Source organism: Pteropus alecto, unplaced genomic scaffold (assembly GCF_000325575.1).
Source record: "Pteropus alecto unplaced genomic scaffold, ASM32557v1 scaffold86, whole genome shotgun sequence".
Taxonomy (NCBI): Eukaryota; Metazoa; Chordata; class Mammalia; order Chiroptera; family Pteropodidae; genus Pteropus; species Pteropus alecto.
In genome coordinates this window covers 27,954,557-27,965,402 of record NW_006442109.1, presented here as the reverse complement: position 1 = coordinate 27,965,402, position 10,846 = coordinate 27,954,557, and positions in this window count along the sequence as shown.

Here is a 10,846-nt window from a genome sequence, read left to right as displayed (position 1 = left end):
GTGGGACGGTGACTGCGTTGGGCGTGGACGCTCCTAGCCCGCTCCCTCGGCGGCTCCTGGGACCCCAAGATGGCGGCGGCGCTGAGGCGGCTGCGGGCGCTGGGCCGGCGGCGGCGGCGGCCACTTTCACTCACTGAGAGGAGCGGAGCAGGGACACGGGGAGCCATGGCGGGGGGGAGGAGAGGCGCCATAGCCAGGCCAGAACAATCGAGCCGCTACTCAGCTGGCTTACCCCCGCCCCGCCCACGCTCACTGATCCTCGCCAGCCCGCGGCCGCCCTCAGTGCCGCTGCTGTCGGCCTCGAACAGCTCGCACCCCGCCGCTGCCGCCTGAAGCCCCGCGTGGACCGGGGTTCGGGGGGAGACTCTAATCCATGCCATCTGAGTGCAGATTGGTCGGGGCTGGGACTGGCGAAGATTGCCGAAAGGCGGCGGAAAGGAGGAGGAGGATGTCATCGCTAGAGTGAGCAAGCAGTTCTCGTGGGAGAAAATGTCGCGAGACTTCCCCAGACCTGCAACTGCCGAAGAAAGGTTACTTTTCCCGGAAGTAACGTCAATCGAAACGGCCCGGGATCCTGGGAATATTCGTCCTCGCTCTAAGGAGGTGGGAAGGTGTTGGAAATTAGTGTGTTAGGGGCTACGGAACACAGAGAAGATCCTCTTGAAGCAAAGGATAGGTTCGGGTGTGATATTTTATCCTGTTTCTGACCCCTTTGGGCGGGGTTGTACATCGTCTTCGAAGTGCCCGTGTGTAGAGCACTCTTTTATACAGTAGGTTAGGGCACCGCTTTCGCTCAGAAACCAGACCACGATCTTATGACATAGGCAAGATGCCCAACCGAAGGCTTTTAGGATTCAAGGACTTGGGAACAAATAGACCTGTCATCGGAAATGTCTCCCTGTTCTCACACCCACCTAGTGAGCCTCTGAAAAGGGAATAATTGATTTGTAGCAACTCCATAGTTTTAGCTCCATTTGCCACCCACATTTACTAAAGTTAATGACCTCAATTACCAGGATCTGTGATGAGAAGGACCTAGTGTAGCCTAACTGCAGATAAGGATTCTAACTTCCTGAAGATTAAGTATGCTTTTTCAGTTCCCTCAGGTCTCAAGCTTTAGTCATTTCAATCTGGCCATTAGTATTAAAACAAAACAGCATTTGCCTAAGGTCCTTAAGTAAACTTGTGCTAAATTCCCTGGACTTTAAAAAGTTAATTTTGCTTAATGCAAAAGTATAGTATATGACACTTTGTGTAAGAAAAAGGGGACAGAACAAATACCTGCTCATTTATGCAAAAGAAATACAAGGATAAACCAGAAATTAAAATGATTAATTTCCTGTATGGGAAGGGGTGAGAAGAAGAGGGGGAATGGGAACAAGGTAGCAGGATTGATGAAAAATTGGCAAATCTTTTGTATTGGACTGGCTCTTAGAACCATAGTAATGTTTCATATACACTCCAAAATAAATACCTAAACCCAAGTAGAATGATACTGCGAGTAACAATGAGCTGTTTGGAGCATAAACCAAAAGGAAAAGAATAAAGAAAGGAAAGTCAGTAAGCTAGGGAGAGACTCAGTTGTTGTACAGTCCTTTAAAGTTCGAGTGTAGGTTGTCGTATTTGTTTTCTATTGCTTTGCTTACAAATTATAAACAGTTCTGTTGGTCAGAAGTTTAACACAGTCTCATTCTTTGCCTTAATGCTTTAGTATATACGAGATTTAATCCACAATTTCTTTGTAGTTTGGATTAAGTTTGAAATATAACGTTTTCCAGAGATATCTTGATTTTATTTTTTAGCTCATTGTAACATTTTCTGTTTTCTATTAAAAAAGAGGAATGTCTTTGGCTTTCTTTAAATATTGTTCTCAATTATTCAATATGCAGTACTTAATTTTATTAATGTTTAAAATTCATTAGAAAATAAAACATACGGAATATTATTTAATGATCATTTTGAGGAAACTGTAGTTGACTTAGGATATATACTTTATTTCTGCTAATCAAGTAATAACCAAAAATAAAAACCACAATGTGTGGAGATGATGTGGGGGAGACCCAAAACTGAATGAACTTAACTGTATCACAAATGAGTAACATAGTCACTCTGCGGGGGATGAGGAAGAAGTCACCTAAGTAACTGAGGGAAAAGTATCTTGACTGGATACCTAAAAATAAGACCACCTGAACTGTAAATAAGTGCTGTGATCCACATACTAATTGTTTTTCATGGGATGTAGGAGAGTCAACAATTTGAAACTACTAATGTATGTGCTAGAATTAAATATATTGTAAATCATGAGCTGGGTGTCTCATTGTTGGAGAAAAGTTTTAAGGAAAAGGGAAAATGAAGTCTGTGGTCTTGCATTGGAATCTGAGGTATCAGTATAAACTCGTGGTTTTTTGATATGTGTACGGTAGTTACAGAAATATAGATTAGCGTGTATGTGTAGATTAATATACATATATTTTCTAGTTCTGTCTGCTGAGAGTAGAAGTAATGAGGATACCTAGTATCCAGATCTTTATTTCTAAACATTCTCCAACAAGGAGAACCTTGGAAAAATTTCTGGGCTGAGGCTGGGAAAATACAAGGTGAGCATAGACTAGATAGACTATCTTGTGGTTCCAGAAAACAATACTCAATAAAGGATGTCACAAGAACACAGGAGCCAACCTGAAAGAGCTCCTAATGGCGAAAGCAACAAAATAACGATAGTATTGCAATATGACCCAGAGACCCATAGATATTTTTAACATTCATGCATCCATACTGATAAAAGTAATTGGTTATTTAACTGAATGGGAGAGAAGGGGCAGATTTTTTTTTTAGAGTAGAATTTCAGTTTAATAAATGTAGAAGTAGAAGGAAAGTGATAATGAAAATCACCATTAGGCAACACCACAGTAATAACTTGCAGTCAAGATCCATTGATGGATACTAAATTGATGGGTGAAAATTTGAAGAGAAACAGGATTTGCATAGATTCAAAGTGTCTTATCCAAGATACATTTTAGCACAAAGGAAAAGATAGTAACTTTATTATGATGAAACTCAGAAGAAACCACCTTAACCAAGTGATCAACGTAAACACTTAGATCGTGAACCACTTGATATTTTGCATTGGGAAGGACACAACATCATTTCTATGGTATTGCCAAAAATACATAACCTCATTCCAATCATTGAAAAAAAAATAGATAATCTGAATTGAAGGACTGTCCAAAAAATAATTGATCAATACTTTTCAAAACTGTCAAGATAATTAAAAACTAGGAAAGACCTGGGAACTCTTACTGATTGCCAGAGACTAAGGAGAAATAACAAGTAAATGCAATGTGGAATCCTGGAAAGGATCTTAGAACAGAAAAGGAACATTGGTAGAAAAACTGGTGACATCTGTATAATGTCTTTAGTTCATAATACTGTATCAATGTTAATTTCCTTGTTTTGATGATTGTACTAAGGTTATGTGAGATGCTAACAATGGAGAAACTGGGTGAGGAATATACAAAAAATCTTTTTACACATTTTCTGTAAGTCTAAAATTAGTTCAAAATAAAAAGTTATTTTTTATTCCATTTAACTTTAAACTATTCATCTCCATTCTTAAAACACTGTCTTCTCTTGACTTTGGAATCAATGTCCTCTTAGTTTTCTAGGAGACTCTTTTAAGACACTGTTCTAGATTCTGGTCTTGACAAATTAGGGAAATGCAGGAACTACATGAGAGTAGAAAAATATTTAAAACACACTCTCCTCAATGTCCTTACCTAACTTGAAATTACAGGAAACATAAGGGGACTTCGCTTCTGAGGAGCTAGGAGTATAAATTCAAGCTTTTCTCAGATGTAGCAGAGATGGCAACAATTTGAGCAAACAATACCATAAAGCTGCGCCCACCAATCACCAACTCCAGAAAAGGGATAGTTCCTACCATCCTGACTGCTATCCGGGATTCCAGGGAAAACAGGGAGGTAATGAGCAAGTGGTTATGCCTGGGGTCTGCAGCAAACACATTTTAAGCATTAAAGCAAGAGCCAGAAACTGGTAGGCTTTGGCCATAGCTGACTTCAAACAAGGTTTGTGCTTTTATTTTTTATTTTTCGAAGATTTTCTTGAAAACTAGAGAGATCTAGCAACATTAGTCCAACAGCTGAAAGGAAGTAAACAGTAGCTTCTCCCTATGGGCACAGTATGTCGTTCACCTGAGTCCCTATTACTCCCTGTAATACTGATTAAACCCAACCTACTGACACTTTCCGTAACTACCCAGCTTCTGCAGATAATTCAGTTTGCAATTCCTACAGTAAAAGGTTTTTATTTTAATTTGTCACTCTCATTGAGGTGATTTTTGTTCTAATTAGTGTGGGTTAATACCTGCTGTTTTGAAAGTACATAAACATAATAACATCTAACATTTTAGAGCACCTATAATGTGGTGGGCATTGCTCTATGAGCAATACACATTTAACCTGTATAAAAGACTTTTTTTTCCATTTTATGAAGAGGGAACTGAGGCTTAATGTTATAAAATAATAATTAAGGAACTTGTTCGAGCTCACACGCATAGTAAGCGATAGAGCAGAGACTCAAACGAACTCCGGTCTTCAGATGCCAAGTTCTGTATTCTTACACTTATCATTTACCCTTATCACTTTCATTTGCTTTGCTTACTTGGTTGCCTATCTGTAATCTTTGATGCTATCACTCCTTTGTTTCATTTTTAAATTATGAAATATATACCAGCACAAAGCATAGAGAAAATATAATGAACATTTGTGCACCCACCACCAGATTTATCAAATCTTAATATTTTGTCATATTTGTTTTTATTAATAAAACATTACAAATATAGTTCATGCTATCTATACAGTCCTTTCCATCCCAGTTCCCCTCTCTTCCCCACTCCCAGAGGTAACCACTACCCTGAATTTATTATGAACAATATCTACCCATATTTTATATATATTTCCATAAAAATTATACTACACATACCTATCTTCACTTGCTCTTTTCAGTCAACATTATGTTTTTGAGATGTTTATGTTAATGTCTATGGCTTTAATTTATTTTAAATTTCTATTATTTTTAAATGGAGGGCTAACTTCAGGTTCACAAAATTGGATTAATCATAATTTTTGATTCACGGTATATCAGAGGTCTATCTGTAAGTGGGTCCTTTTTATATAGCTTACTTTTAATATTAGAATAAGCACTTGCAAACTCATTATGAAAAACAAAATATGGGACAATAAGTTGTGTTTAACATATCACATCCCACACTTCCACCTTCTGCCTCCTGACATAACCATCATCCTTAGCCCCGTCTTCATCATTCTCTTGCTTTCTATTGGATCTATATATTAAAAGCATATATTTTTAAATTTTAGATGTTTTACCTTATAAAAAAAATGGTGGCACATAGTCTCAAAATATCTTCACACAGATACTTATTACAAAAGGTAAAATAGTAACTTTACAGTGAAGAAACCTGGTAGACACCATCTTAACCAAGTGATCAGTAATATTCTGAAACTGTTCCAGACTAATGAAGACTAAAGAGATATGACAACTAAATGCATTGTGAGAGCCATGATTTTGGTTGGGGGTGGGGGGGTGGGACTATAAGAATATAAGTGGGACAACTGGCAAAATTTGAGTAAGTTCTGTAGATCAGATGATAGTAGTCTATTGATGTTAATTTCTTGATTTTGATAATTGTGTTATGTAAGATAATTCCTTGTTTTACAGACATATATACACAATTTGGGGGTAAAGGGCTATTATGTTCACCTCCGAAACTAACAATTTAGAAAAAAATATGTATATACAAAAAAATTATATATATGAAAGAAAGGGAAAGCAAATGTTTGCTTAATGTTAACATTTGGGAAATCTATATGATTGGTATATGACAACTCTGTGATATTCTTGCAACTTTTCCCTTTGCAACTTTTGTTAGATTTATTCCTAATTTATATTCTCAGATATTATATTGTCTTATATATTAATAAATAAATTATAAGAGTTGTCTTATCTTTTATGTTGTACGTCTTTCTTATGCACCTGAGGTAGTCTCTCTAGGGTATATTCCAATGACTCAAATTACTGAGTCGTTAGGTATGTGCATCTTCAACTGAAAGTGCTCTATGAATAATAACAACAATAAAACCCCATACTAATGTAAGTTATCAGTAAACGCTTGAGAAATATTTGGTAAAGGAACTATCGCAATTGAAATGATGAGATGAATTTTATTACATGGTAGTTATGGTACAGCCAAGGCCAAACTAGAGGAGAGACTTGTTCAGAGTAGAAGATGAAATGTTTTGACAGTTTTAGAATGAGCATTGGCAAAAGACTCGAGTCCTCTAAGAAAGAAAAAGAGCTAGTTGTGGGAGGATCTCCAAGAAGTATAAAGAATTAAAGTGGAGAAGCTTGTTACTAAATATATTTATTTTCTTGCTATATTAAAGGATATAGCAAATGACCACTAACCCTAGATAGTATCTTCCATATCAAGTTTCTCAACATTAACGTCTACAGAGCTAGCCTGATTGCTGGGAGAGATAAAAAGAAAACAAGTTAAACATATCTGGTATTAATGTTACATATTTATGTTTATATTTATTATCTGATATGACACTATAAAGATGATAGTATTAACATCTCCTCTTTATAGATGACAAAACAGAACCTCAAGAATATTAAACTTAAGATCACGAATATAGTCATCAGAAAATTTAGGACTTGACTCAAGATCTCTGAATGTAAATCCCATGTTTTCTCCACTATATCACAATATTTGAAAGAAAATTAGAGCATCCTAGTGAAGAGCTCTGAAGTACAATGCAAGGATTTAGAATTCCTTGAGGCATGCTGGAGTTTTAAGTAGGTAAAACAGGCAAAGTACAAAGAAAAGAAATTAGATCTATTTAGTGGTCATGACAATGAACCCTTTTAAGTTGGTGTTAGAGGAGGATATAATAAAGATAAATAAATTTAGCCATGAGTGTATAAAACGTGGCCTGCAGAAAGTTTTAAAAATAATTTTACATGTTTAGTTTCTTTTCTCCATTGTGGTTATTTTATAATAGAGAAGATATGACAAGGAGAATAAGACTGCTATGAGGATAGACTTAAATATTTATAGAAGAATACCTCCCCAGCAACATCCCCCTGCACTCCCTTCTTTTTTGTAGACAGTGCTAAACAAACAAACAAACAAACAAATGGAGCTTGGGAAGTGTTCTTAAGTTAATCTGATAGTGGAGGTCCACATTTTAGCTGTTCAAGATAACCCCTAGCATGGTTGTCACTGAAATCAAATAAAAAATGATAATAGAATACCCCAGAGGCCAGTTCTTGCCCAAATCTAAAGGTTCTGTCGGGCTGGGAGTGTTCTTCAGTTGGCCCTTAACAACCCTGAGTACCTGTACATGTCCCAGGCCTATACTAATCTGAATTCATATCACATATGTCTGGATCATACCTGGACAGATATTGGGAACAGGATGAACAACTACTCATTCATCTTTTCTCTTTACCAGTGCTGTACGTATGGGGAATGTTGTGTGTCAGATTTGCCAAAAGGGAGAAACCAGTCTGACTTCATGCCTGTGTTAAAAGTGACATAACTGGCAGAGGGGTGGGGGTGGGGGAGACAAAAAAAAAAGTGACATGACTAAAAGCCTAGAGCTGAATGATGCACAATGGACTCTGGTGAAGAGGGGTTCTTTGTCTAGTTTTAAAACAAGAGGCAAACCTAGTCATGGGTTCTAGGTTGTTTATACTACCAGCCCATTTTCTTCTCTCTGTCAGCAGAGGATTGGGCAGGGTCTAGAAGAGTACCCTGTCTTTGTTCCCCACTTGACACATGTTCAAGGCAAGTCCCAGGGAATGCAGACCTCCTATTCCAAGAGGACCAAACCCAGCTATCTCTTAATAGGTTCGCACAGTCTATGCAATGCTTGAAGCATTCAAGCAGTTTTCCAACATCCTCTCCACCACAGTCAGGCCTTAGAAGTCCTGTTTGGTTTTCTGGCTCGTCCTTCACGGAGAGAGAGGGCAGTGCCAAGTCCCACCTCTCATTGGGGAGATACTTTGTTCCATTTCAGTCAACAACACACTTTCCACAGTACCCTTTGCCCTACTAAACTCCACATGGCTCTGGGATCATAAAAGCAGAGTTCCCAGAGGACAAGGACATTAACTGGGAGGTCCATCTGTGTGTTCCAGCTTTCTCTTAATGGTCTGCATTTCTTTGTTTTCTTTTCTCTGGACTTAACTTGTAAGTTGAAGGGACAGTTAGTGAGGAGGAGTCAGTCAGTAAGGCCCAGGAAAGCATTGAATTCATGCTGGTAATGGGCTATCCAACAGACTGAGAGGTTAAGTCACCCTTGTTTTAGACATTGACTCTCATTATTCAAGACTTCTAACACAGACAGAACAAAGCTATCCAGAGTATAGCTTAATTGTACACTAATACATTCAGGGAGAAACCCAGAAGTTAATTAGAAACTAAGGTGTATCTATAATTGTGCTGGGGTAAGTTTTCTGTGTGTGTACAAGGAGCTTCCGGTCTGCAAGGGACTGAACTGGAGCAGTGGGTTCTGAGAGACAACCAGTACCAGAACTATGGGCTTGTAGAAAGAGAAGAACAGATTTCCAAACAGGTAGGGTGTTCCTCTGGGTAGCTAAAACAGTAAAACTGTCTAGCAGACACTAGAAGAAAGGAGAGATTATTTTTTTTTTAACCTTGAGGTGAAAGAATTCTTTTGAGCCTGCCATAAAATCCAGAAGTCATAAAGCAAAGAAGTCATAAAGGCTGATAAATACAAGATAAAAAATCAATATAGCCCTAACCTAAAAATCACTGTAAGTCCCATAAAAAGCCAATTTCTTTAATATACAAAGAGCACTTGTATACCAAATTTTAAAAACTGACATCCCAATAGGAAAAGGGGTGAAGAAGAAAAAAATGGAATTCACTCATTTGTTCAATAAATATTTACTGAATGCTTAATGTATGCAAGCATGATTCTAGACACTGGAGATATGGCTTTGAAAAAAACAACAAAGAAAATAAATACCAGAGGTTAATAAACATACAAAATATTCTCAACTTCACTTATGATAAAATAAAAACTATTTTTTAAATTTAAATACATCTTTTCACTTACCAGATTTGCAAAGATTAAGCTTAGCACAGGCAAGGCTAAGGGAATATAGGCACCATGATATACTAATGAAGAAGTCTAAATTGGCAGCATCTTTTTAGAGGACTTTTACTTCTTACTTAACACATATGATATGTTTGAGCTTTTTTTTTTTTTTACAAGTATCTATTATTACTCTTTATAATTTAAAAAAGTATTATGAGAGCTTTTGAAGCTTCCTGGTTTCTACATGTGTGAAGTTATAGTAAAACATTTTATTTTTCTATAGAGGCACATTCTTCTTAGCTTAAGTGATCAAAACTAATTCTAGATTTGTATTTTTATAATTTAGTCTTTCATTCAACAAACACCTACTGAACTAACTGCTCTATGCCAAGCAATTGCTAGCCACTGGCTATTTAGTGTGATGAGGGAGATAACAGATTAAATAATCACAGTATAACATTAAAAATATCACAGTATAATGTGTCAAGGCCAACAAAAGAGATATATACAAAATATTTAGGAAGCTAAGAGGAGGCATCAGTAACTGCCAACATAATTCAGAGAAAACTTTTCAGAGAAGATATTTGAGCCAGTTCATGAGAGAAGAGAAGGAGTTTGTTTTGCCAGTGGTTTGCTACCCAAGAAACAAATGGGAAATTAAAAGAACCACATCAACATCAAAGTCACTAGAGAGGTAAATTTACATAGGCCCACCACCACTTAAATTATAAATGTGAAATTAAGAAGGGAACCACTGAGAGTTGGAGAAGTGGGTACTGATGTGGGAGATACCACAGAAGGCTGAGCATGATCATGACATCAATAAATCTCTGATGAAATTGAGAACTTTAAGTACCCCAGATCATAGAGTCCTCACAGAAAACATGATTACAGGAACATTTCAGACTGACATAATTGATCTGATTATTGTTGCTAATAATGGTGACTATCAAGCTAGTGTCTCAAGGAATGAGCAGACTGGTGAGCTTGGAATATCAGTCTGTATTTTTCTTTTCTTGTAACGTCCTTTTCAAATTTTTATGTAAGGGTAATGTTGGCCTCACAAAATGATTTGGAAGTGTCTTCTTTGTTCTCCGAAAGAGTTTGTGTGATTATTTTAAGGTCTTTTTTTTTTTTTTTAGAGAGAGATATACTGGAATATTTACAGGGGAAATTATATAATGTCCAGGATTGTTTTAAAATAATTTAGAAAAAAAAATGAATAGAAGAAACAAGAATGATGGAATTATCATGTTGATAATTCTGCCAGTTCAGTTATGGGTACCTAGGGTTCATTACATTATTTTCTGTACATTTAAGTATGTTAGAAATTTTTTGCAAGGAATTTATTTTTAAAAAGGGAAAATATTCTGTTTCGTATCTTTTGGCACACTCTAGTTGTAATCAGTCATGATCTTAGAAACTCAGTCTTCATTCAATCTACAGTGATAAAACCAATCCACCCTTCTCTGGAGGAAAAGACATAGGATTGCCCACTTGATTAGTGGACGTAGAGACAATCCAAGTCTTCAAACAGTGTTGTTTCCATGAAAAATCCTTATGGGTAACTTTCCATGCCTCGTTCCAGGGCATATTAGAGTTTGACTCTGGCAGCTTGTCCCCATTTCAATCGGAAATGCTAACAGATCTGGGTTTTAGCCAGTTTTCTTACTATA